At 46.8% G+C, this 24,666-nt stretch overlaps 1 long non-coding RNA gene across 1 annotated transcript in view; it reads left to right on the forward strand.

The window, feature by feature from the left end:
* Nucleotides 1-24,666, forward strand: part of LOC144781772 (uncharacterized) — a 104,992-nt gene that overhangs the window by 46,390 nt on the left and 33,936 nt on the right. The window contains exon 2 of the long non-coding RNA XR_013601066.1: nt 23,221-23,329. This is a non-coding gene — a long non-coding RNA (uncharacterized LOC144781772). The remainder of the gene's footprint in view (nt 1-23,220; nt 23,330-24,666) is intronic.

Here is a 24,666-nt window from a genome sequence, read left to right on the forward strand (position 1 = left end):
ATGTGAATGCCAAATAGTACATTCCAATATCTTGTGTCACCAGCCCTGAGAGTAGTTGACACAGCACATGTCTGAAACAGCAACACTGCTGGCTTCTACGTAGCCGCTGTACCTGCCACACCTTGTTGCGTGATTCTGACAGGGCACCCATTACCAACACAAGGAGCACAGTGTGTGCATAAAGATCAAGTATGAACATGAGTTCAGCAATCTACACAGTGAAATAGGCACACTATGTTGCCAGTCCATCATTATTGTGGGTTGCTTAGCCATCTCACACATTAACATGTGTACATATTTGAGAGTCCATCACACAACAGATCTGTGTACATGCACAACTACATCATAAGTGGCATGTGAGGGAGTACATGCCAATGCATGTAATCCTGTGCACTGACATGCCATGTATAGTCATCAGTGAGTTAAATGTCACACTAGCATTGAATTACACTATCTGGTGGTATGATTCATAGTATGTGTCTACTGTTCAATGCTGAGAACTGGCCATTGCCATTGCCACAGCATGATGTGTCCATAGGTGCCATAAGCGTGCACCGCCAGTGCAATCATGGCTATTGGCACCAATATTTAAAGATGCCAATTCACGGTAGCGACCACCTGGCCCCTGCGGTGTGAGACTGCCAATGCCTATGTCCTTTCAGCCGATGGGAACCGCAATGGCAGTAGTGAAATACACATTTGAACATCGCGGTAGGCGTGCACCGCCAACGAAATCACTGCCATTGGCACCAATTTAAAGATGCCAATTTGCAGTAGCGACCGCCTTGCCCCTGCGGTGTGACACCCCCAATGAACATGCCCTTTCAGCCAATGGGAACCGCAATCGCAGTATTGAAAAACACATTTGAACATCAGAGTAGGCGTGCACCGCCACCGCAATCACGGCCATTGGCACCAATTTAAAGATGCCAATTCACGGTAGCGACCGCCTGGCCAATGTGGTGTGACACTGCCAATGCCCATGCCCTTTCAGTCAATGGGAACCGCGATCGTGGTAGTGAAATACGCATTTGAACATCGTGGTAGGCGTGCTTCGCTACCATGGGGCCGGTCATTGGATACAAATGAAAGATGCACAATTGTGGTAGAGACCGCCTGGGCCCTGTGGTGTGACACCGCCAATGCCAAGGCCCTTTCAGCCAATGGGAACCGCGATCGCTGTAGTGAAATACACTTTTGAAAATCGCGGTAGGCGTGCACCGCCACCGCGGGGCCAGTCATTGGTCACATTTGAAAAAAGCTGACCTGGAACACCAATTGCAGCAGCTGAGTACCACTCAAACAACCCCAGGGGGCCATATAGTTGTCGATGTATGCCTGACTTGGAAATTGTGAGAACTACACATTTGACACTAATGTGCAACGGTCGTTGTGCTTCAAAGAACAACATGGTGGACATCAGTAGCTCATGGTCATTGTAAAAGGACATTTTGGTGTCAGTATCTGTGTTATCCCCTTAAAGTGACTCCATATGTGACTGAGACAATATTTTGAGATGTGCATCTATCTCACCTACAGGCACGTAGGTATGCTTACGGAGATCAGTATGTTAGGTTACAAGGAGGCATGAGCCAGCTATTTGGCTGTGTGAATGTCACATAGGTCATTAATGTCAACAATGCATGTTTCCATGCATCTTCTGAGTTTTGCATTAAGGTTGCACATGCAGACTGCACAGGGTGGTGTGCAACATGGGGTATCAGATTCTAGTTTTGTGCTTTGCTTGCATATGATGTTTGTGAGTATGGTACTATACTGAACCTACGTTTCTGTCTGTTGCAGCATCTACCAAGGGCACAGAAGGACAGCGGATGGATACCAGTGGTGAAGCTTCTGGCACGACTGCTACACATGAGCTCACTGACACTGATGTGACCAGCACCTCGGAGGGGGACAAGAGTGCCCTTAAAGAATCATGCCCAGAAACACCAACCTCAACATCATCTGACTCCAGCGGGGACACTTCGATGTTGGCGGGCACAGGCAGTGAGAATGCTGCCTCTTCTTCCACCACACACCATCCAATGCCCACCCTCCCAGCTACTACCACTAGTGCTGTCTGTGCCAGTGACACTAGGAAGGGTAGAGTGTCCTTCCCCCAAGCACCGCTGCCCTTGTTTCCCCTTTTACCTTCAGTGTTGAGGCGGTGGAGCTTTTGTGCCAGCTGTATGTGGGTCAGAGTACTCTCCTGAATGCCTTCCAGGATCATGACAAGAAGTTGGCACAGGTAGTTGCCTTCATGGAGGGCATTCATTCTGACGTGGGTGGGCTACACAGAACTGTCCAGTCTTTGTCCTCCACAGTGACAGCAGCCATTCAGCTGTCACAGGCTCAATGTCCAGCTACAGTCCCCTCACCAACCACCCTGCCAGTGGCAGCACCTGACGAGAGTAACCACACACCACAGCCCTCAGTCGCCAAGTACTCCACACGCAGCACACAAGAGCAGCACTCCAAGCGGCCCAGAGCACAGACGCCATCCCCAAAACAAAAAACAGGCACACAGGAGCGCAAAGGCAAAAGCCCTTCACATGAGACTCAGGGGCATCAGGCCAAGAAGCAGGCCTCAAGCTCACATTCATCCAAATCACCCCATCCAAGGACACTCTCATCCCCACAACTGCTCCCAAAGACAAACAAACAGTTGCCCTGCCTGCTGTGAAGCTGGTGCCTACAAAGAGTCAGCACAAAAAGCTCTCTAAGGCAGATTCACCCAAAAGCTCAACTCCTACCCACACTCCAGTGAAGCTGGGACAGGAGAGCAATGTGGGGGGTTCACCTGGCCAACTGGGGATGGAGGCAAAAAGGCAAGGCCACCCCAAACGTACCACCAGATCCAGAAAATTCCCATAGGGAGAGCCACCTGCACCTGAGACACCTTTGGTGGAGAGTGAGGCTGTTGTGCCCGCCCCTCTTCCCTCTCCTACCAAGACAATTCTTGCCTATCGAATCCCCAACAAGTGGAGAGGCAGCCCTCCACATTCACCCTCACACACTGTGTCTCACGGCAGTATGTCTCCCCCTCCTTGTGCCACCACGTCACCTGGTTCAAGCAGCCCTCTGGCTCACACAGCCACTGATGCCTCTACCTCAGCTGGTCCTTTCTCTCCCAGGTCCAGTCCGACAACTGGCCCTGACAATCAGCCACCTCCCAGTTCAACTGACAGCCAAGTCTGATGCAAAGTCCCCCTCCCAAACCCATCTCTCCCACAGCAGTGCCTGTACTGCCCATTGGTATCCCCGAAGCTGTGGTCATTCCCATGGCAGTGTACTGTGTTACTCCTTCCTTGTGCAGTTTCTCAGGCACACATGCACACACTTTGAACTATGGACTGGCCAATGGCCTTGCTGTTTACAACCGTTGATGCCTATCTGTGTATTATGTAATAAAGACAGTTACTCCTGTTGTCTGCTTTGTCAATGTCCTTGCTAAATAAAAGGTTTTATGTATGGGTATGGTTTAATGGGACACATGCTCTGTATGCCACGTTAACATTGCCAATTGCTTGTTTTACTTTTTCAGAGTTTGCCAGAGGTGACAAGCACTTTAGTTCTTCTTGACTGAAGCTTGAGGGTGCAATGATGGGTGTTTGTGATGATTTACTCTTCTCCTAATCATTCTATGGTCAGGTTTGCTAAATTGTACACATGTCATGTTAGGATGCAATACAAGAACAGAGGTGAATTATATCCATAGGACTACTTAAGGGCTGGCCAGGGTCCATCATATCTGTCTGATTGTTCATGATGTGTGAGCAGCAATGTTGATGTGTAGTCATCTTGTGTAGGCCTGTCTTCCTAGTCCCATGGGTATATTTGAATATGTGAACTTGAGTGCTCATACAATGCGAATAGACTGTCATTGTCAATAATGTTGATGTGTGTGTGCCCCTGTAATGCCAAATGCACACATGTATGATCCAGGTAATGAGTGCCTGTTTGTTTTAAATGTCTGCCATGTGCTTCAGGTTGTGGGCACATGTAAGAGTTGTAGGTTGGGCACTGTGCAATGTGTTGGTATATCCTTGCCCTCCTGGGGGACACCTACTTGTTGTTCCTGCCAGTTGTGAGTATGCAGAGTGTTTGACTGCCAAGTCTGTGTTGTGTTTTGTTGATCAGTCATGTGTCTTGCATTGCTGTCACTCGACCCATATTTGGCTCCAGTATGGTATGTGGTATGTGGAGTCATGCCATCTCCTATGTGCTTATGATGCCTACACATTGTGAGTGACTCCTCTATGTGTTTATGTACTGTACACTTATCACCTGTCCACTACAGAAGTATACACCACTTCAACCTCATGTCTTCCACCACATGGCTTGCCAGTGTGTGAGCCTCCCCACCACTTCATGGTGTGACACTATCCTGTGTGAGGCTGATCTGTGTACAGGACCAATGTGCACTCAGGACAGTTTCACAATTAGTTATGTGTTATTTTCTTCTCCTATTTTGCAGTCATGGTTGCTCATGTGCAGGGCGTATGTTTGAGCAGCACAGTCCTCTAGTCATGTTTTCATCTGGGTTTCCCTGAGTTCATCTTTGGGTGATGGGTAAGCTGTATGTGTGTTTCCTGAGGTACTGTTACCCTTCCTGAGTGTAATGTTCTCTGTGTGCTGTGGGGATTTGTGTTGTGGGAGTTCATGGTGTGGCACTCAGATATGTGTGCTACTGGTTTGGTTACTGTGGACACACTGCTTGGTGTGCATGCAGTGCTGTCGGTGTATGTTGCCATGTACTTGCCTGGTGTGCATCCTCCTGATGTCTAGCAGAGTTTGCAATGTGATGGATTGGTATGTGCGTTTGTTGTGTTTTAGTTGTGGATGTATGCAGTGTTTGGTTGGCCTGAGTTGGCTCTTTCTACTGACAGAAGCTATGTGTGTAATGTCCTATTTGCATGGCATTGTGTGTGCATAGTTTGTGCATTGTGATCCATTCAGATGTGTGTTGCAAGTGTAGTGTGCATTACTTGTGTGTCTGTCACATGCAGCAAGGTGGATTCTTATTCATGTGCTTCTTTTGAGTGCACAATGATGGTTGGTCCTCCTATTTTTTGGCCTGTCACTTGTCAGGGTTGTACATGTGCATGCTTGCGGTACACTATGACACCATGTTCACTGGTTGACTGGTGTTGTGTCTCTGTCAGCTAATTTGTCCCATTGATCCCAGTTAGTGTTCATGATTGTCTTTTGATGATGCAATTCTTGTTTGTTATGGGGTATGGTGTGTGTGCATTGGTCCAGAGTGACAGAGTTGTGTATTCCTGTTCTGTCTAGGGTCACATTGCCTTTCCACTGTTTGGCTGCACATGTCTGGCCTTGTTGGACGTCTGTGAATGTTGTTTGTGTGCTTTGTGTTTGGCTATTGTTTTTGTGTCAGCATTGGTTCAGGCATCCCTGAGTGTGAGTGTGATATTTGTGGATGCACCACAGGGAGTGTGATTGGTTGTCACTGAACTCACAGGACATCATTTGCAACATTATGTGTGTTTCTCACAGGCGTTAAGTGTTGGAGGTGTGAGGTGGGTGAGGAGGAGTATGTGTGAAGGTGCTACTTGTGTTTGACAGTCAGGGAGTGTGATAATGAGCCATTCCTGTTGAGCTGATGACTTGCACATGTCAAGTAAGTGGCTGGTCACTGTATGACTTCAGATACTTCCTATCATTCCTGTGCCTATGCATGGCTTGCCTTGATGTATCCCTGAGTTGTTGCACAAAGGTCACTTTGGATTAATTTCACTCACTGTGCCGCTCATGTCTGATTTGATGGCCTAAGGGTGGTGTGATATGTTCCTTCTCTTGCATGTGATGTACACATGCTATGTTGCTATCTCCATGGTTTCCCAGCACTGTCTACTTCACTTTTGGCTGGCCCACTTATTGTCCTCCATTGCTGCTGAACCATGGTATGAGTATGTGGCTGGGTGTTAGTGTGGGATGTTTCTGAGTGACTTGCAGGCAGTGTGAACAGTACAGTGGATGTTCATATAGAGTGTGAGTCTTCATTTTGTAATTATACTCAGTTTGCTTCACATGAGTGGACTGTTTGTGTGAGGCGGAGGGTTGCCCAGCCCCTGAGCTTCTGTGCAGAGTGTTCCTCTTCACCCCCACCTTCTCAGTCTATCTTCCTTGTCCTTTGATGTGTGAGGTGCGAGGTCTGGCTACACCAGGCAAGTTAATTGTGCAGGGGGGGCACAGGAAGAGCACACAGCATGTTTCCAAATGGGTGTGGGAAGCGTAGTATGGGAAGGGTGAAGGTGGAGCCCAGTGAATCTTGGAAGACTGCCTATGCCTGGCGCAAGCCCTGCCTACTTCATTGTGCGCAGGTTTTCCCGGGTCTTCACCGCTGCGGTGACATAACCGGGAGATTGCAGTGATTTCACGGTTGATGGGTGACCCGGATGTGGAGGGGTGAGTTTCTGACAGGTGGGACATGTTTGGCTACACTGGGGGGTATGTTCCTGTCCCCACCAGGGTGTCTGATGTGGACAGGATCCATATGTAAGCACAGGAGTTGTGTACTGTGGTTGTGTGCGGAGTTGTGTATTTGCGTACCTGGGGCGTTGTCCGCGACAGTGCATTATTTGCCGGTATTGGATGAGGTACAGCAGCGGAATAGCTTGAAGAGCTGGTTCCATTGAGGTCAGGACTGGGTGGAGGGGACCGGGAGTCTGGTTTCGCTCTCCGCATATGTGCTTCTGCCATCTCCGTGTGGGTGGATTCTCCGCACCATGTGATGAGCTGTTTGTGGCATCGTGATTTGTACGTCGGACGGGACGTCATTCCGTAGGGCGGTGGGTATCTATTGGCTCCCTCCGCCGCAGTGGCAGGCGCAAATTTCTGGCAGTTCACGTAATTCCGCAGCAGATGGAAAATGGCCTATGTTTGCCCATTGTAATATGGCGGACGCGAGGACCGCTGCTGGAGTGCAAAAAAGGACATTTTCCGCCAGCACCGCGGTTGTGCCTCCGCCCACCATCCTAATGAGCCCCTAAGTTCTTCCTGAATGAGAACACCCACCTTCCCTTCTATTAATGACTACTGTATGTTGCACAGAACATTAGATCCCATAAGGCAGCAATGAGATATTTGATGACACTAGGCAAACCTTTTTAATGTTATAATGTTGCCCTATTTATTTTGAAATCGATCAGTGTGAGGAAAAGTATCTTGCAATAGTGCAACAAATGAATTTCTATAATCATTATTGTATGCATTGTATCCAAACGTTTTTAACTGTTTTAAATGTGTTATATTGTTTGTACTTTTATGGCTGTTTTTGATAGCTGAAATAAGTTTTACAAAACAAAACAACTATTAATCATTTTTGAATGTCTTAGAAAAACTTTACTGTGATGTGCAATTTGCAAATGTATGTTAGTGATAATAGAGCCTAGTAACACCTTCATTTGACTCTATGAAAAATACTTTTCCTCATAATGGTGAATTATCTTTAAGCCACACATTACCTCCTCGTCCTGTCTCCCCGTCCCATTCCTGATGAAGTGAGCAGCTAGTCTGCTCTACAGAACCCCTACCTACCTGAGCTGTTGGCACTTCCCCCTAGGATGATGTCACCATCACGTGACTACAAAAGGGGGAAGTGCCGGAAGAAACATCCTGTTTTTTAATTTCTGCAGTCTACGACCGCGTTCCTGGCTGTGCTGTTGGAGTCTTCCTGTGGTCTGGTAAGTCTCCATGCTGTTTTCTTTTGTTTTTACGGCGGCCTGCTCTAGCGGCCGCCTGTGCTTTGTGCGCTGCCGTTTCGCCCGCGCTGGCTCCGTTTTGGGGCTTCTTTGTTTCACGCGGCTCGCATTAGCGGCCGTCTCTGTTTTGGGGGCACTATTTTACACGCGGCTCGCGTTGGCGGCCGTTTCTGTTGTTTGTGCTTGCTGGTGCTCACCTGGCTTGGGTTGGCCTGCTCTAGCGGCCGTTCCTGGGCATTCTCCGGTCCGTTTTTCACCCTGCTCTAGCGGGCAAGGGCTTTTCTAAGGAGTTTGGTGTCCTGCATCCTTTAGGGAGCGATTTTGGCGGCTGGCTGGGCTTCTTATACCGGCCCAGTTTTTTTCTCCTCCCACAGGTGTTCGGGTCCTCGGCTATATCTGGGGTCCTTGTTGGGATGTTTTTTGTCCTTGTTTTTGCCTGTTGGAAGTGTTGTTTGGACTTTTTGCTTCCGCCATGGATTCGGATGCTTCTTCTTCTGCGACCCCTCTGGATGCCCTGCGCCTCATTATTAACGAGGCTGTGGCTGCTGCTTTCCTGGCTAGGGACGCGGCAGGGCCTCCTCCCAAGGTGCCTCGTGTTTCTTTGGATGCGCAGGCTGATCCTGTGGAGGACTTTGGTCCTGATGAGCATGAGGGTGTCCGTGGTCGTTTTGTTCAGGGTGCTGAGCTCGCTGAACTGTTTGCCCATGTGAGGTCCAACTTGGGGTTTTCTCCTCCTGCGGATGCTGTTGTTGAGGATGACTTTTTTACGCAGTATGTCCAGCCTGCTCCGGATTCTTTGCCTTTGCATAGTGCTGTGCGCAATGTGCTGTCTCACGAATGGAAGGAGGTGGACAAGTCTTCTTTTCCTCGTTTCCTGTCCAGACGTTACCCTCTTGAGGGTTTTACTGATGAGTTCCCTCAGGCTGTGAAAGTGGACAATTTAATGGCTGGCCTTTCTTCTCAGGGTTTGGTTGTTTCTGAGGACGCCCTTCCCGCGGACGCTGTGGATAAGCGTGTTGAAGGGGCGGTGAAGCGTTCCTATGAAGCTTCTAATTTCTCTGTCCGGGTGACTGCGCATTCCAACTATATGGTTCAGTCGCTCCTTAAGGACTTCCAGTCTCTGTCTGTTCTGCTGAATGACAGCGAGGATGCCACGCCTCTTCTGTCTTTGATGGAGTTGCAGGTGCGTTACCTGTCGGACATTTCCTTCGACAATTTGGGGGCGGCGGCCACTGCTTCTGGTGCGTCCATTGCTGCCCGTTGTCATATTTGGATGCGTTCCTGGAAGGCGGACTCTTCCCAGAAGTCGGTTCTCCTTAAGTTGCCTTTTGAGGGTTCGAAGGTGTTCAGTCCTCAGCTGGAGGGCATGGTCAAGCAGTCGGCGGAGAACCGCAAGCTGGTGGCCCCGGTCCGTCCTCCTTCTCGGGGGCGTGGATTTGGTTATCGTCGCGCTTTTGGGCCTCCTGCTCGTGGCGCTTCTCAGCCCTTTCGTGGCAGGGGTCGTGGCCGGGGGGCCCCTGGTAGTGCCAAGCCCCGGGCCGCTGCCGCCGCCCCTGCTTCCTCCTCTTCTCAATGACTGTCTGCCCTTGCTGGTTGGTGGTCGCCTCCAGTCCTTCCGCGCCCAGTGGTTGTCGGTTCCGGATGCCTGGGCGGTTTGGACTGTTTCGGACGGTTGCCGGATCGAGTTTTCCTCTCCTCCTCCTCCGGGTTTTGTTCAGACTCCCCTGCCGCGTCTTCCTTTGCGAAGAGATGCTTTGTTGGCAGGTGTGCAGCTCCTGTTGGCGAAGCGGGCTATTGTGGAGGTTCCTCCGCTGGAGAGGGGCCAGGGTTGCTATTCAATTCCCTTTCTGGTCTCCAAGAAGGACACTTCGGATCTTCATCCTGTTTTGGATCTGAAGCGGGTCAATCGCTTCGTTGTCCATCGTCCGTTCAAGATGGTGACGCTCCAGTCCATCCTGCCTCTGGTCCTGCCGGGGGGTTTCCTGGCGTCCCTGGATCTCATGGATGCCTATCTTCACGTTCCTGTACATCCGGAAGACCAGCGTTTTCTCCGATTTGCTGTGGGGACCCTTCACTATCAGTTCCGGGCGCTCCCTTTCGGCCTTTCCTCGGCGCCCAGGGTGTTCACCAAGCTCTTGGCCCCTCTGGTGGGTATCCTTCATTCCAGGGGTCTTCTGGTTTTTCCATACCTGGATGACTGGTTGATTGTCTCTCCTTCTTTTTCACAGGCTCTGTCGGATGTGGACCAGGTGTGTCTTCTGCTGGGGTCCTTTGGGCTCCTTATCAACCACAGGAAGTCCTCCCTGGTGCCCTCCCAGTCCCTGAAGTTCCTGGGGGCTCTCTTCCGCATGGACTTGGACATGGTTTTTCTCTTGCAGGAGCGCCAGTTGACTTTGTTTCGTCACCTATCCTGGCTTCTGTCCCAGTCCCGGGTGTCTGCCCGTCTCTGGCTGCGGAGTCAGGGGGAGATGGCTTCCACTCTGCATCTCCTTCCTTGGTCCAGGCTCCATCTGTACCCCCTGTTGCATCATGTCCTGTCGCACTGGGATCCTGCCTTCTTGGACTACGAGACTCTGATCCTTGTCACTCCGGGGATTCGGGCGGATCTCCAGTGGTGGTTGTCCCCTCTCTCTCTTTCCCGGGGGTTCGATCTCCTTCCTCCTCAGTCCGTGGTCGTTTTGTCCACGGATGCCAGTGCTCTGGGGTGGGGTGCCGTTCTGGGTGCCTCCAAGGCTCAGGGTCGGTGGTCCAGCTTCGAGTCCCTCCAGTCGTCGAACTGGAAGGAGTTGAGGGCGGTTTGGTTGGCTCTTCTTTGGTTGGCTCCTCTCCTTCGGGGTCAGGCGGTCTCTGTGCAGACCGACAATCAGGTGGTTCGTGCTTATGTGAATAACCAGGGGGGCATGTGACGTGCCCTGTTTCTCCTTTCCCGGAAGATCGGCCTGTGGGCCGAGTCGAATCTTTTGTCTTTGACGGCGGTCTATCTTCCGGGGACGGAGAATGGGCCTGCGGACTCTTTGAGCCGGGTGTTCCCGTCCTCGGTGTCCATCTGTCTGTCCCCGGATCTGTTCGATCTGATTGTCCTCCGGTTCGGCCTTCCTTGGCTGGATCTTTTTGCCTCGGAGGAGTCTGCCCTTCTTCCTCGGTTTTGCAGCATCGTTCCCTCTCCATTGGCGTGGGCCACCGATGCTTTCTCGGTTCCTTGGTCGAGGGGTCTGCTGTTTGCCTTCCCTCCATTTGCCTTAATTCCGAGGGTCCTCCGGAAGATTCGTTGGGATCGGGCGGAGGTTCTCCTGGTTGTTCCGGAATGGTCTCGGCGGTCTTGGTACCCCCTTCTGCTGGCCTTTTCTGTTCGACCTCATTGGAGGTTTCCCCTGTGTCCCTCCCCTCTGAGGGTTCCTCTTCTCGGCCTTGCCTCCCTGCGTCGCCTCCGGCTGGGAGTTTGGCACTTGAGAGGTTGAGTTTGCTGGATCAGGGTTGCTCGGTGGAGGTTGCCCATTGTCTTCAGCTTTCTCGGCGTCCTTCCACTTTGAAATCGTATGCCCGGCACTGGAAGAGTTTCTCTTCTTGGTGCCTTGGGAAGGGTCTCTCTTCTGCCTCCTGTGAGGCTGTGAGGGTATTGGACTTCCTGCGGGATAGTTTCCTCCTGGGTCTTGCTGTTTCTTCCCTGAGGGCTCAGTGGGCTGCCATTCTTGCTTTTCGGGGTTCCTCCGTTGCCTCTGTCTCCCCATTGGTGGCTCGCCTTCTGCGGAGTTTCTTGCTTCAGCGTCCTGTCTCCCGTTCTCCTGTGCCTCCTTGGGATCTTCCCCTGGTTCTGCGGGCTTTGACGGGTCCTCCTTTCGAGCCTTTAGACTCTGTGGCCCTGAAGTTCCTTTCTGCGAAGGTTATTTTCCTGGTGGCCATTACTTCTGGCCGGCGAGTTGGTGAGATTGGGGCACTGATGGCTTCCCCGCCCTTCTTGCGCTTTTGCGAGGATAAGGTGATTCTCCGCCCGAGTCAGTTCTTTCTCCCTAAGGTGGTGTCTTCCTTTCACTGTCTGGAGGATATTGTTCTCCCTGTGTTTTTTCCGGCTCCTGCCTCTCCTGAAGAGGTGCTCCTCCATTCTTTGGATGTGCTGAGGGCTCTCCGCATCTACTTGGAGCGTACGGCTGGTTTTCGTGCAGTGGATTCCCTGTTCGTCACCTATGGCCTGTCGGGTATGGGGCTTCGCCCTTCTCTGTCCACCTTGTCTCGTTGGGTCAAGGGCGCTGTGGTTTCTGCTTACGATTCTGCCCACTGTCCCCTGCCTTCTTCTGTTCAGGGTCGGTTGACTCGGAGTGTTTCTTCCTCCTGGGCCATGTTCAAGGGGGCCTCGTTGAGGGACATTTGCAATGCTGCCACATGGGCTTCTCCCCACACTTTTGTTGCCCATTATCGTCTGGAGTTGGGGATGGCGGCCTCTGCTGCTTTTGGGGCTTCTGTCCTGTCTGCTGTACATGATTTGTGATCTGTACTTCTTTTTGTGGATTAAAATGGACCTGTTTCTTGCATTATTCTGGTCTGTTTTTTTCTTACAATCACCGTGTGCTTGGGTATGGGCTCACTTCATCAGGAATGGGACGGGGAGACAGGACGAGGTGGTAATGCCCGGTTACTCACCGGTAATACTCATTACTCCGAGTCCTGGTCTCCCCGTCCCATTCCTGAGCCCTTCCCTCCCTCCCTGGTTTGGGGTGTCTGTGGGTGATTGTATGTGTTTCATTCTGTTGTCTTTGGTATTTCAGGATGTTTCTTCCGGCACTTCCCCCTTTTGTAGTCACGTGATGGTGACATCATCCTAGGGGGAAGTGCCAACAGCTCAGCTAGGTAGGGGTTCTGTAGAGCAGACTAGCTGCTCACTTCATCAGGAATGGGACGGGGAGACCAGGACTCGGAGTAATGAGTATTACTGGTGAGTAACCGGGCATTCCTAGCAACACTACACCATCACCTAATAGCTAATTGGCCAACAGGTACAAAGGTCAATTCATTACAAAGAGCCCACAAAAAGGAATATTGAGGAAGACCAAGATTTCCTCATAACTGTAGTATCCTCGATTTGTCATACTGACCAAATATCATTGCTATAAAAGAGTTGTGACACTAGTTTCTTGGCGTAGGCTTTGAGCTTCTTAGGACGTAAGCTTAGCCAACCATATTCTTTTTTTTGTATTTTGCTTTTATTTAAACATATATATATGAACAAACATACAGAAGAACACCAATAAACGAATTACAGCAAAGGTAACATAAAGTAGCTTTTTTCTTGTCAGAGCACCAATAAATTTGCAAAAATGAAAATTTAAACAGGGCAAAAACAGACAGCGGCAAACACACACCATATACAAATAGGGGGTTTCAAAACATCGATAATTATTATTAAATTCATCCTAAAATCGAGGCTTACTCTTCTACCTTAATCCCTCCACCCAATCTTTGAGTAGGCTCCATATCTTTAGCCCTTTAGCTCTTCTTTTCCGTCCCTTTTGTTCGTAAAGTGCTTTTTCCAAGTTAAAAATATGTAAAAGCCGAGCTTTCCATTTCCCAAAGATTGGAAATAGAGGATCTAGCCATGCTGAGGCTATACATAATCTAAGCACAGACATAGCTATAAATACAAACTCCCTACTAGAGTCATCTTGAGCAGTTACCCCTAATAACATAAGCTGAGGAGTCAGCTGAACTTCTCTTTTTAAAACATATTGCAAAAAGCCTGAGACCTCGTCTCTTAATATATCTAGATTAGAGCATGTAGAAAAAATGTGGGTCATATCCGCTCCATGTCTATTACACCTAAAGCATTGGGCCCCTTCCGTTCCACCCCATTTAACAATTTTTGCCGGGGTGATATATAGATCATAAAGAGTGTTAAAATGTGCATAGAACAGCGTTTGCCATTTCTATTGATTTACGAAAACACGAGTCTATGACATCCACCCTGGCCTGCCATTTCAAAGAGTGCTTTTCAATATCATCTGTTACCCCCTCCAGCAGTATACTATACACCGATGAAATTGACGAGCCAGATATACCAGTGAGGATTTCCAGCAGTGGAGTCGCTGAAAACCCCAATATCCCACCCGCTTTCTTGAGAAGGAAATCCCTTATCTGTAAGAACTTAAAAAAATCTTGACGATTAATATTAAACCTAGCCATAATTATATCAAAAGAGGCGATATGTTCCCCAGCCAATAGATCGCCTATCCTAAAAACCCCTGCTTTCCCCCACCTCTGTAGATACTCGTCTGCCAATGTCGCCGGTATCTGATTATTGTCCATTAATGGGGTATATCTGCTAACTCTGCCAAGCCCTATTTTCTTTCTGATCCACGCCCAGTTTCTACATGCTGCTATAAGAGTCTTTAAATCAGTCTTTTTGAAATAATTGGGCTCATATATTTTCAACAAACAGCCATTAGCTTGTGGACCAATCAAGTTTTTAAATATAGAGGGCTCATAGTTGGAGTCGGTATCCCTATTTTCCGTAATACCGAATAAAGGCCGATAGTATTTTAGAGATGCTGCTAAATAATATAATTTAAAATTTGGTAAGCCAAGACCACCCCTTTCCCTAGGAAGATATAAAAATATATTCGATCTGCGTGTCCGCTTATAAGACCATATAAATCTGGCAACCTCCCTTTCAATCTGCCTAAACCATGCATTATGTATTTCTAAAGGAATTGTGCGAAAGATATATAACAGTTTAGACAGAATCATCATCTTAATCAGATTACATCTGCCGATTATGGATAGCTTTAAATTGTCCCAGCGGCACATATCGTTCTTAATTTTACCAATTATGGGGGTAAGATTTATCTCTATAATATCTTCGACCTTAGCTCTTACTCGTATACCCAGATATGTAGACTCTTCCACAATCCTGGTATCTACAGCAGAGATATGCCTATTGACTAAAATATGGGTTTTTGCCGAATTAAGTTGAGAGCCAGAAAATGGCCCAAAGTGCTCAGCCAGTGTCTCGACTTCAATCATTGCACACCCCAGCTCGGAGGTGATAATGGCCACGTCATCGGCATAGGCCAATAATTTTGTGTCTCTACCATGTAGGCTAAGCGGGGAGATATTCACAGAAGCCCCGAGACGCCTAAGAAAGGGGTCCATATATATCGCAAACAACAAGGGGAAGATGGACATCCCTGTCTTGTGCCCCTAGAAATCACAAAAGGCTCTGACTCTCCTCCCATAATCTGTATCCGAGCTGTGGGTTTATTATACAAAGCCTGTATAGCCGTAATGAATCCTGAGCCAAGGCCGCTAGCTTCCAGACACCTCCACAGATAGCTCCATGACACGCGGTCGAACACCTTTTCGCCATCTAAAAAGGCCGCCACCATGGGTTTCTTAAGGACGTCTGCCTCATCGAATAGTGAAATAAGCTGCCTAATATGATCGTCCATCCCCCTACCCTGAATAAAGCCATGCTGACATACTGAAACTAACTGCTGCATAACCGTATTCAATTGTGATGCAAACATCTTTTAATATAATTTTACGTCACTATTTAACAATGTTATTGGTCTCTAAGACCCCATGTTCAAAGAATCCGTCCCTTTCTTTAAAAAGATAACAATATTAGCGATCTCCCATGAGGCCAGAGGACTAGCCCCCACCCTAACTTCTTTAAACACATCCAACATCTCCTGGACGACCTCCTTGCCAAAAACTTTTTAAAACTCAAGCTGTATAGCGTCTGTGCCAAGTGGCCTTACCAGATGGAAGGTCATGCAGTGCCCCCTGAAGCTCTTCCTGAGAAATTTCAGTGCCCAGAAAAAGAGCCTCCACCTGTGATAGCCTCGCCTTAGGTGGAAAGTCAGACTCATAAGTGATGTCATCTTCAGCAGGTGGAACTGCTGCAGTGTAAAGTACCCCATAATATTCTTTGAAGGCTTCTCTAATCTCAGTGGCATCAGACAAGATATCCCCATGCATATTCCTAATTTGTTTTATTTGCCCCGCCGATGTCTGTTGCCTGGACCTGACTGCCAATAGTCGACCTACTGTCTCACTATATTCGTAGCACTGTTGTTTTTTAGCGAGGTACTTGCCAGCCATTTTGTCTACATAAAAATCATTTAAGGCAGCTTTAGTCACCATAATTGAGTCTGAAATTATAGAAATTCAGTCTCCAATGAGCTAGTTTCTGATAGTAACATTTAATTTGTTCAGTACTTTTCTTTTGTTTATTAAGGCTTTATCTCAAGGTCTCCCCTTTAACTGACGCTTTGAAGGCATCCCATACCATTCCTGGGGATGCGCTATCTTTGTTGAACCTTAAGAATTCGCAGATCCACCCTCTCATATAGTTTATGTACTCCTGGTCAGAAAGAGGTGCTCTTTCAAAAGTCAATTTTGTCTGTGTCCTCGTTAGACCCGCTAGAGAAAAGTCATACACTACCGAGTTGTGGTCCGACATTACCCTAGGAAATAATTATATTCAAGCATCCTTCAAAAGAGACGGTGAGAACAAGAAATAATCCAACATAGCGAATTTCTGGTGGGGAGGGCCGAGTAATATGTATATCCCGGCTCAGTGCCCCTTAGGTTAGGCCATGCGTCAATCAGACCTACATCTCTTAATAAATCTTTCAGTGCCATGCAGATTTGAGGCTTGCGAGTTGTGCTTACTGCCCCGACTACCCCCCTGGATCCATTCACATTTAGATCCCCATACACTAAATAGGGGGAGGGTCAAGAAGGGAGCTCAATGGATACGTGGGTCAGTACTGAAGGATCATCTAAGATGGGAGCATATACTGAGCATAGAGTAAATACCCCAGCCCCACACTTGATTTTCATAATTATCCACCTTCCATGATTTTCTACAATCTTTCTCTCACAAATATTTTTTTTATCTCTAGACAAAACTGCAACTCCCTTAGTCCTGACATCCTGAGTCGTAGGCGCAATCATCTTAAGCCCTAGAGTATCGAGTATTTTAAAATCTTTACAAGCTATGTGCGTCTCTTGTAAACACACCAGATCCGCCTGTAGAACTTTAAGGTCTTCTTGTATACTTTTTCTTTTACTCCCATCGTTGAGGCCGCAGATATTTATAGTGGCAATGTGAATATTAGCCATTATTCATTCAAAACATTTCTTTGAAGAATCCCAGCCAAATTAAACAAAGACTTCGGGCACAACAGCACACGATGTCTATCATATTTCTAAAAGAGCCCTGAATACTTATTCTGGCAGATTCAACATTTTTACCCATCAAACACACACAAAAATTCAAATTAGAAAATATAGCCTCATTCAACTGTAGTTTGTTCTCAACTCTGACACAAAAAAAAACACTGACACCCCCACAACCCCCTGCCCCTCCCACCTCCTCCCTTCCCCAAGCCCGAGCCCACACCGTGAAAGCTAACAGACCTCCCAGGTCTGAGTGATAGAAAAAGCAAACAGCCCCATGACACCGCCTCCCCCCACACAGAAAAAAAGAAAACCATAACCAAACTAAGGAGGGAAAGCCTGGAGGGACACTACATGAAACCGGGGCTATTCATAACCATTCTTATTCTTTTCGTTTCTCCCCATGAACCTGCTCAAGATACTCCCTAGCTTGAATTTTGGAAGTAAAAAATCTAACAGCCCCTTTAACAATCGTTTTAAGCCTCGCTGGGGCCAGTAGGTGCGCCACAAACCCTGCATCATGAAACAGTTTTATTAGTTGTCGCAAACGCCACCTCCGCTCCACGGTTATATGACAGAAGTCACGGGGTACAAAGAAAGAGACATCCTTAAACTGCCTTCTGGCCTAGGGCGAGCTTTTTCAAAAATGGACTGCCTAAGTGCAAAGTTGCCAAAAAATACCAGAATTGCCCTAGGCTGACTGGTATCTCTATTCGACACCTTCTGATGAACAAAGGGGAATCTATGAACCCTCTGGATTTCTCGCTCACAATCCCACCCACTGAGCTCTGGAAAGGATTCCTTAAAGAGACTCCTTGATTTCCAAAACTCTGAGATTATTTCTGCGTTGACGGTTCTCTATGTCCTCCAGTTTCCACATTACATCCGATAGTTGGGCTTCATCAGTCTTTGTCTGCTCCTTCACCACCTCCAAGTCCTTCTTAGCTGCCACAGTTCTAACTTCCATAGCGTCCAGCCTTTCACAAATTTCTCCACGTGCGACCTACTTTCCGGATAGCTCCCTCCAATTTTTTTGTGCCTTGTCTAGTCTTTTTCCCATCGGCTCTGGTTTCTGCACGATGCTCCTTAATGGTCTCCAAAATAGGACTCGCCCATGATTTTTCCTTTGGGGCAGAACAGCTGAGATGTTCCGACAGGGAGGGATCCGCAAAAACTGAAGCTGATCCTAAAGGGGTGGCAATTCCAGTATCTGAGTAGTCCCATTTCAGACCAGAGGCCCCACTATTCTTTTTCTTCCTTATTTCTTTAGGCCCCTTCAAGCCTTTTGAGGTCCTCATGATTTTTTATGTTCCCTTCGAGCTGTATTGGGGGGCTTCCAATGTGCTTGACCCCGAGGTTGTCTCAATGTGGTTAGAATCACTGTATTCCATGTTGGAATCCGAAGTCCCTGAATGGGAATCTTCTGTCAGCGAAAATAATGTATCCGCCCCATCCAAGATAGCTTCTGAAATGATCTCTGTAGAAGGTGGCTTATTTATGTCCCTGTCAATGCCCTGACCTGGAAGTAAACATGATGCCTCAGGTGGAGGGATAGATAGCTCATTAGTTGGGGGCAGGGCAGCCGATTTCTTCACCTGTGATAGTGATTGCTCCGCAGCCCTAGCCACACAGGATAAATCCGGATTAGCTTCATAAGCCACAAACATTCCTTGTGTCTCTTGTGAGACCTAGGTCTCCTTATTACCTTGGGGAGTACTCTCTAGCCCAACAATGGTGACTGTGTCCCCGTTCCTGTCCATTTCTTTAGATATTAGATTAACCACCTCAGCCTCAGCCTCCACATTTGTAAGTCCTTCTCTAGTTTTAAAGAGTGCAGTTATAGCCAGCTGGGTTGGTGTGGACGTGGAAACAGAATTATTTACTTCATGAGCGATCCCTGTTTCATCCGGAGCTTTTGAAACACTACCATTTTTGCTGGCTGCCTGGTTTTTTTCCTGCAGCAGTCTCCGTTTGACCGTCCCTGTGTCCTGTGTTTTTTTCCCGGGTACGGCTCTCTGGAGGTTTACCCAAGCTAGTATCTATATTTGGGGGCGAATGCTCTTGCCTATATTGAGCAGCATTAGACGCTGCTGCCGCTTTCTGCTCTTTCTGCTCCTTCTGTAGTCTGGTAAATTTAGGAGGCATTTTACTAGCAGTGAACAGCCAGCTGCTGCCAAATACCCTTCGTGCTCTTTTAACTACTCCACCACCAGCAGCAGAGACCAATCCAACCCACAGGTGCGGAGCGCAGCGCAAAAGTTCACCCCATTCCTTGGGCGGTAGAGCCCTAGCAGCCACCTTGCCTTGTGCCGCTCCTGCCCCTATCTCCTGAGATCCGCTGTGTCTTCCCACTGCTGCTGCACAGAACCGCAAATTCCAAGCCGGTAGGATAGTGTGCACCTGGTGCAAGCGTCCTTGGACCCCTGATCGCCAGGAGGGGCGCCCCGGGCGGCACCGTGTCCAAATCAGCACCCTACCGACGTCGTCAGGCTCCACTCGAGACTGCAACAGGTAGGCAGGAGCCTCGAGACTCTCCAGGCCTCCCCTGCACCACTTCATGTGGGACTCGGGGGAAGGCTCCACCGTGGAGCTCTCAGCTGTTGCTTTCTCTTTAGCCGTCAACCATATTCTTAATTGAACTTACTTAAGCTTGCCATAGTTAGTATCATTTCTGCTCACTAGATACTAAATGGGAACTCAGGGGTAACAAAAGAATAGTTAAGCAACCTAAATATTTCTGCATGCTTACGCTCTCCAAATAAGTCCAGAGGTGACCTAACCATATTTGGGCCTTAAACACATTTTGACTTGTTTTTCTCGTGTTTGTCTACTGTATATTTTAAATCCCCTTTGCTGGGTAAACTTTTCAAAGTTATATAGCTGGGCCTATAAAGTATACAAGGAAAATTACAGAAAGACAGTATTGTCAGAACATTCACAGCAGAATAATTTGTGTCAATTGTCTTGGGCTGTTACATAGATTTTGTAACTAAGAAAGCATCAACACACCAGTAAGCACATCATATTTAGAGGGATCAAAGACAGCCTTTTTTGTCCTATTCCTAACTAAGGTTTTTCTACCTAGACTTTCCTTCTTCAAAGTCCTTTACACATGTGTTTCAGTATTTAATAAGGCAATGGAATTCGACAATTTGGAAGGATACCTAATTTGTGCAAGGTTTCCGCCAATGCTGTCAAAAGCATTGTATTGAAGGCATTGCTTATACCAGGGTTCTCCAATATCTGCCTTGGAGGGCCAGCTCCCTGCCAGATGTTTAAGATAACTACATTTATCTAAATGTGGATATTCTAAAAGTCTGGCATGGATCCCGCCCTCCAGGGCTGGCATTGAAGAACCCTGGCTTAGATCCATGAGACAAATATGGTACTTAACCTTTATAAGTATTAGCAATGGTAATGAATTAAATATATTTTAAAAAATAATTATGTATTAGAAACCTTAGCTTAAAATCCCATTTCATAAGAACAATGTGATTTGAAACAGTTATCCAGTTCGTCATCTCATTTAGCTTCTCCCTTGCAAATAGTATACTGGTGTTGGTACTTCTAAAGGACATTATTGATAGAAATATTGCTAGCTTCCTCAACTTTCTTGCATAGAGGAATACGTAAACTGTTGAGCAAACTTTATTCATTTTTATACCTATTGCAAATACTGTTGCTACAACAGTCCACCACCAAGCTGTATTGGCCTGTAACATCAAATTTGGCAGGCCATTTGGTCTTGGAGGACCCATTGATTTTAAAGATTTTAGCACATTTCAAATTCCTTTTTGAAACCAGAATCCCAAAATTAGATAAATACACAACCCCAGATTTCTTTTTTTTTAGCAAAATACTTCAGTTTTTTTCTGATGTAATTTTTCACTATGTTCCCAGTATGTCCCTAGTCAACTAAGCGATTGTTAAAAAATTAAATATTTCACCATGGTCACATTCATTATAAAATCAGTTCCATTTGATGTACCCTTTATAATGGAATTGGAACAATCTCCCCTAATTTCTACAGCACACAGCACTAACTAAAAAACTGTATATTTCTCAAAGACATAAAGGAACTCCAAGAAAAGCTAACAATACATTTATTTTTTCCTGGTACATGGTCTCTAAATTAGTTTCAAGGAGCCTACCTCTTTTAAGATAGGTATCACTAAAGAAAGGTTATAACTTCTCTTGCCTCAACAACTCAATATACAATAATTATTAAAGAACTTGATAGAGTGCAGAAAGGTCTAGATACTGGTAAAACTTCAACTGCCTACAGTACAAGATCACAAATAAGACCAGATAAACTGCGAATTTGTGCCCTGCATGGATTTCATACATTGGGAAAACAATATTGTGACGATGCAGAAAATAAAGTAGCCTCTGTAATTGAAATGAATCTTATTGCTCAGCAATCCAAATATCCTTTTTCACATCACATGAAATGCACAGTGAAAATAACCTCAAAGGAGCTCTTTTCAAATAGATCAAACATCACCTGAAAACAAATCTTATTTATATTAATTAATATGTCTCCCCACTTATCCGTAAGACTAACTTAATTATGTTACTATTTTGGAATGTGGAAGGATTAAGATCTAAGGGGGTCATTAGGATGGCGGAAGGACCGCCACCGCTGGCCCGGCGGTGGCGGTCCTTCCGCCATCACTAAGCATTTTACCTACCGCCCAATTAGGATGGCGGTGGTTACCGCGGCGGACGCAAAGTTCATCCGCCGCTTCACCGCCAAAGGCAATCGCCCTGATTGCCTGGCGGAGGGTGCAGGGCGCCTAAAATGGTTGAGGTGCCTAGCAGGCACCGTCCACCAGATTTTGACGTGGGTAAATAAAGGCCTATCCATGGCGGCGATGTCACCATGAAAAGGCTGGCGGAGATTGGGTTTGGGGGGCCGCTGCGGGCACCCCTTGTTGGGGGGGTGTTGCTGCACTGGGCATTTCCCTGCACTGCGTGGCAGGTACCATGTGGTGCTGCCAGGCAGAACAGGGAAATGCATTGCATGCCGTTTTCACATTGCGAATGGTGCTGCAGCCTGCAGCACCAACTGCAATGTTGAAGGCCCTGGATGCGCCCACCAGTATGGTGGGCGCATCCTAATATGTGTGGTGGAACTGCCGCACATCTGGGGGGCGGTCCCAACACCGCAACGATGGCGGGTGGACTGATGTCTGCCCGCCATCATAATGAGCCCCTAAGTCTTGGAATCCTTGCTGGCGTCTGTTTATTGAGCAATTCTACATATGCCTTTTTTAGGAAGCATGGGAAACATCACCCATATATAAACCAGGTTACTTAACTACAGTATGGAAGAAATACCATCCTTAGTGGGCTCCCATCTGAAGGGTTAGCTATTTAGTTCGAGGTATTGTTAGCTATAACATTTTAATTATATGATATAAGCTCACCAGACATATTAGGGCTCCTTAGCTCCTCTGCCAGGATGCCCAATTATGAAGATCTTTAAGATGTATAATCATAGCACTAAGGGGGATGAATATTTAAAAATTCTTAATATTTTGGACGAATACTTGGACCAGGACATTGCCAGCTTTCATTTATAATTTGCAGACAATTGTCATATGACCTTCTAACCCCAGAAGACAATGCATGTGTTATAATAAATGAAGAAGGCCTACTCATGTCAATAAAAGCACCAGCAGAAAGACGTGTGCAGATGTACGTGTTAAAGGTGAAATACAGGCCTTAGCTGTCTTTGGTAGCAGAGTTAAAAAGAAGAGCACAGCTGGAGTCCGGACCCGGGTGGGGGGAAGTAAGTAGATAAAAACTTTAGTAGAATAGAGGAATATAACTAGGCACAGTAGAAATGAAAGGTTACAAACCTGCATTGCAAGAATGCATATCTGAGAAAATATGTCGATAAGGCTGCACAGGGGCGCTGGATAGCTGGGAGGTTACGCTTTGACAAGCAGCATATGTGTAGGGAGTAGAGCATTGTTGAGCTTCAAAAGTACGAAATAATTCAAGGACACCAGTAGTGTAGTTGTGGTGTGGAATAATAACTAATGATAACAGGCGCACCTGAGTCACATTTAGTAAACATGTTACTAGTTTTTCCAGAAGCATAACCTTTTGATATTAATGTTCTGCCTTACCAGATGGTAAATTATTATTCAAATGTATGATGTATTCATGGTTAAAAGTGTATAAAAGAAACTGGCTGCTAATTGTAAGTTGAAGCTCAGATTCCGCTGACTGACATTACGCATGCATGCTTGCTTTTTAAATAAACTCTGTACCATATTGCCAACAGAAGTCGTGTAATCTTTTTCTTTGTCAGGCAACATTTGGCAGCGCCAACCAACCAGTAGTTCATCTCAACTTGTCCAGACTGTGCCCAGGGGGGCTGCTGTCTGCTGTTGACTTAATAAATACTGTGCAAATATCAGGTAAGCAGACGCCGAGTCTTACACTAAAGATCTGCCTCTTCGAAAGACGAGCAGGTAAGATCCCAGGTTGCCATCAAAATGGCGATGGAGAAATCGAACTTCGAACATTTACCTTTTAGAATTGCATGATTTTGTAGCAATCATAGTATAGAAATTCATGCATGGGGTATTTCTTTTTCTTTGTTCGAATTAAACAATATGTTTTTAGAAACACAATGTGGTGATTCCCGGTACACACAGAAAGTCTAGCTAGGGTGAATTCCCCTTTGAAATAGAAGGGAAAAGATGCTACTTTAGGGAGTGATCTAGCAGGCAGTAGTCCATTACCCAGGAGACAAGGTGCTGGAAAAGACACTTCGGAGTGATCTAGCAGACTGTAGTGTATTGCCCAGGAGACAAAATCCTGGAAGAGACACTCCTTCTGGAGTGATATGGCAGGTACTAGTGCATTACCCAGGAGACAAGCTTCTGGAAGAGACATTTCCTTTGGAAAATTATCTAGCAAGTACGAGTGTTTTACCCAAAAGGACACATCTGGAAGGAACATTCCTTTGGGAGTGCTAGTAGGTATCCCAGTTAGACCCAGAGAGTCAGTGTATAAATAGGGAGACATGATTGGGTAACAGGGGTGTGAAGTGTTACATGGTAAAGAGACAGTGCTTGATTGGCGTGGCAAACTTTTCTCTAAATAAGTCAGACGCCCAGCTCCCAAGTTCCCAGATTTAAGATATATTGATGGTGTCTTTAAAGTAGAATGACCAAGGCTGAGTTGGTGAGTCTGACAGATAGGTAAAGGGATAGCGAATCACTGGTGTCAATTGACTTTGCACTGAACACTGCCAGACTCTTGGTTGCAAATCCAAAAAGTGCATTGACGTGTATGTAGATATCCCTGAATGAATAAGGAAGATAATATAAAGAGTGCAGTACTGTATAATCCAAGTGGCAAATCAGAGATAAGTGGCAGGGTTCTCCGCAGGTTGTGATACACTCTGATATAAGCGAGGAAGATAGGCAGGAAGATCTTTCCAATATTTTTGGTATTTCAGTACAGACCCCTAAGGTGTCCTGGAAGTTGAGAAACATTATCTCAGATAAAAAAACACAGAGAACCAGAATACAATGGCCTAAGACCAGCCTAAAGATTGATAATATTCCCTGTGAGCGAAACTGATAATTTACTGTGGCAGGTAACAGATGAGATTGAATTAGAATTTATATTTTATGGGCCCATGGAGAACCCCCGTGTCCATGTAATACTTCTCGAATTCATATATTAGCAGTCATCCATCATATTAGAATTGAATTTGAATTTAAAACATTTGTAGAGCGCGACA

The sequence above is a fragment of the Lissotriton helveticus genome, chromosome 9, assembly GCF_964261635.1.
Source record: "Lissotriton helveticus chromosome 9, aLisHel1.1, whole genome shotgun sequence".
NCBI classification, from domain to species: Eukaryota; Metazoa; Chordata; class Amphibia; order Caudata; family Salamandridae; genus Lissotriton; species Lissotriton helveticus.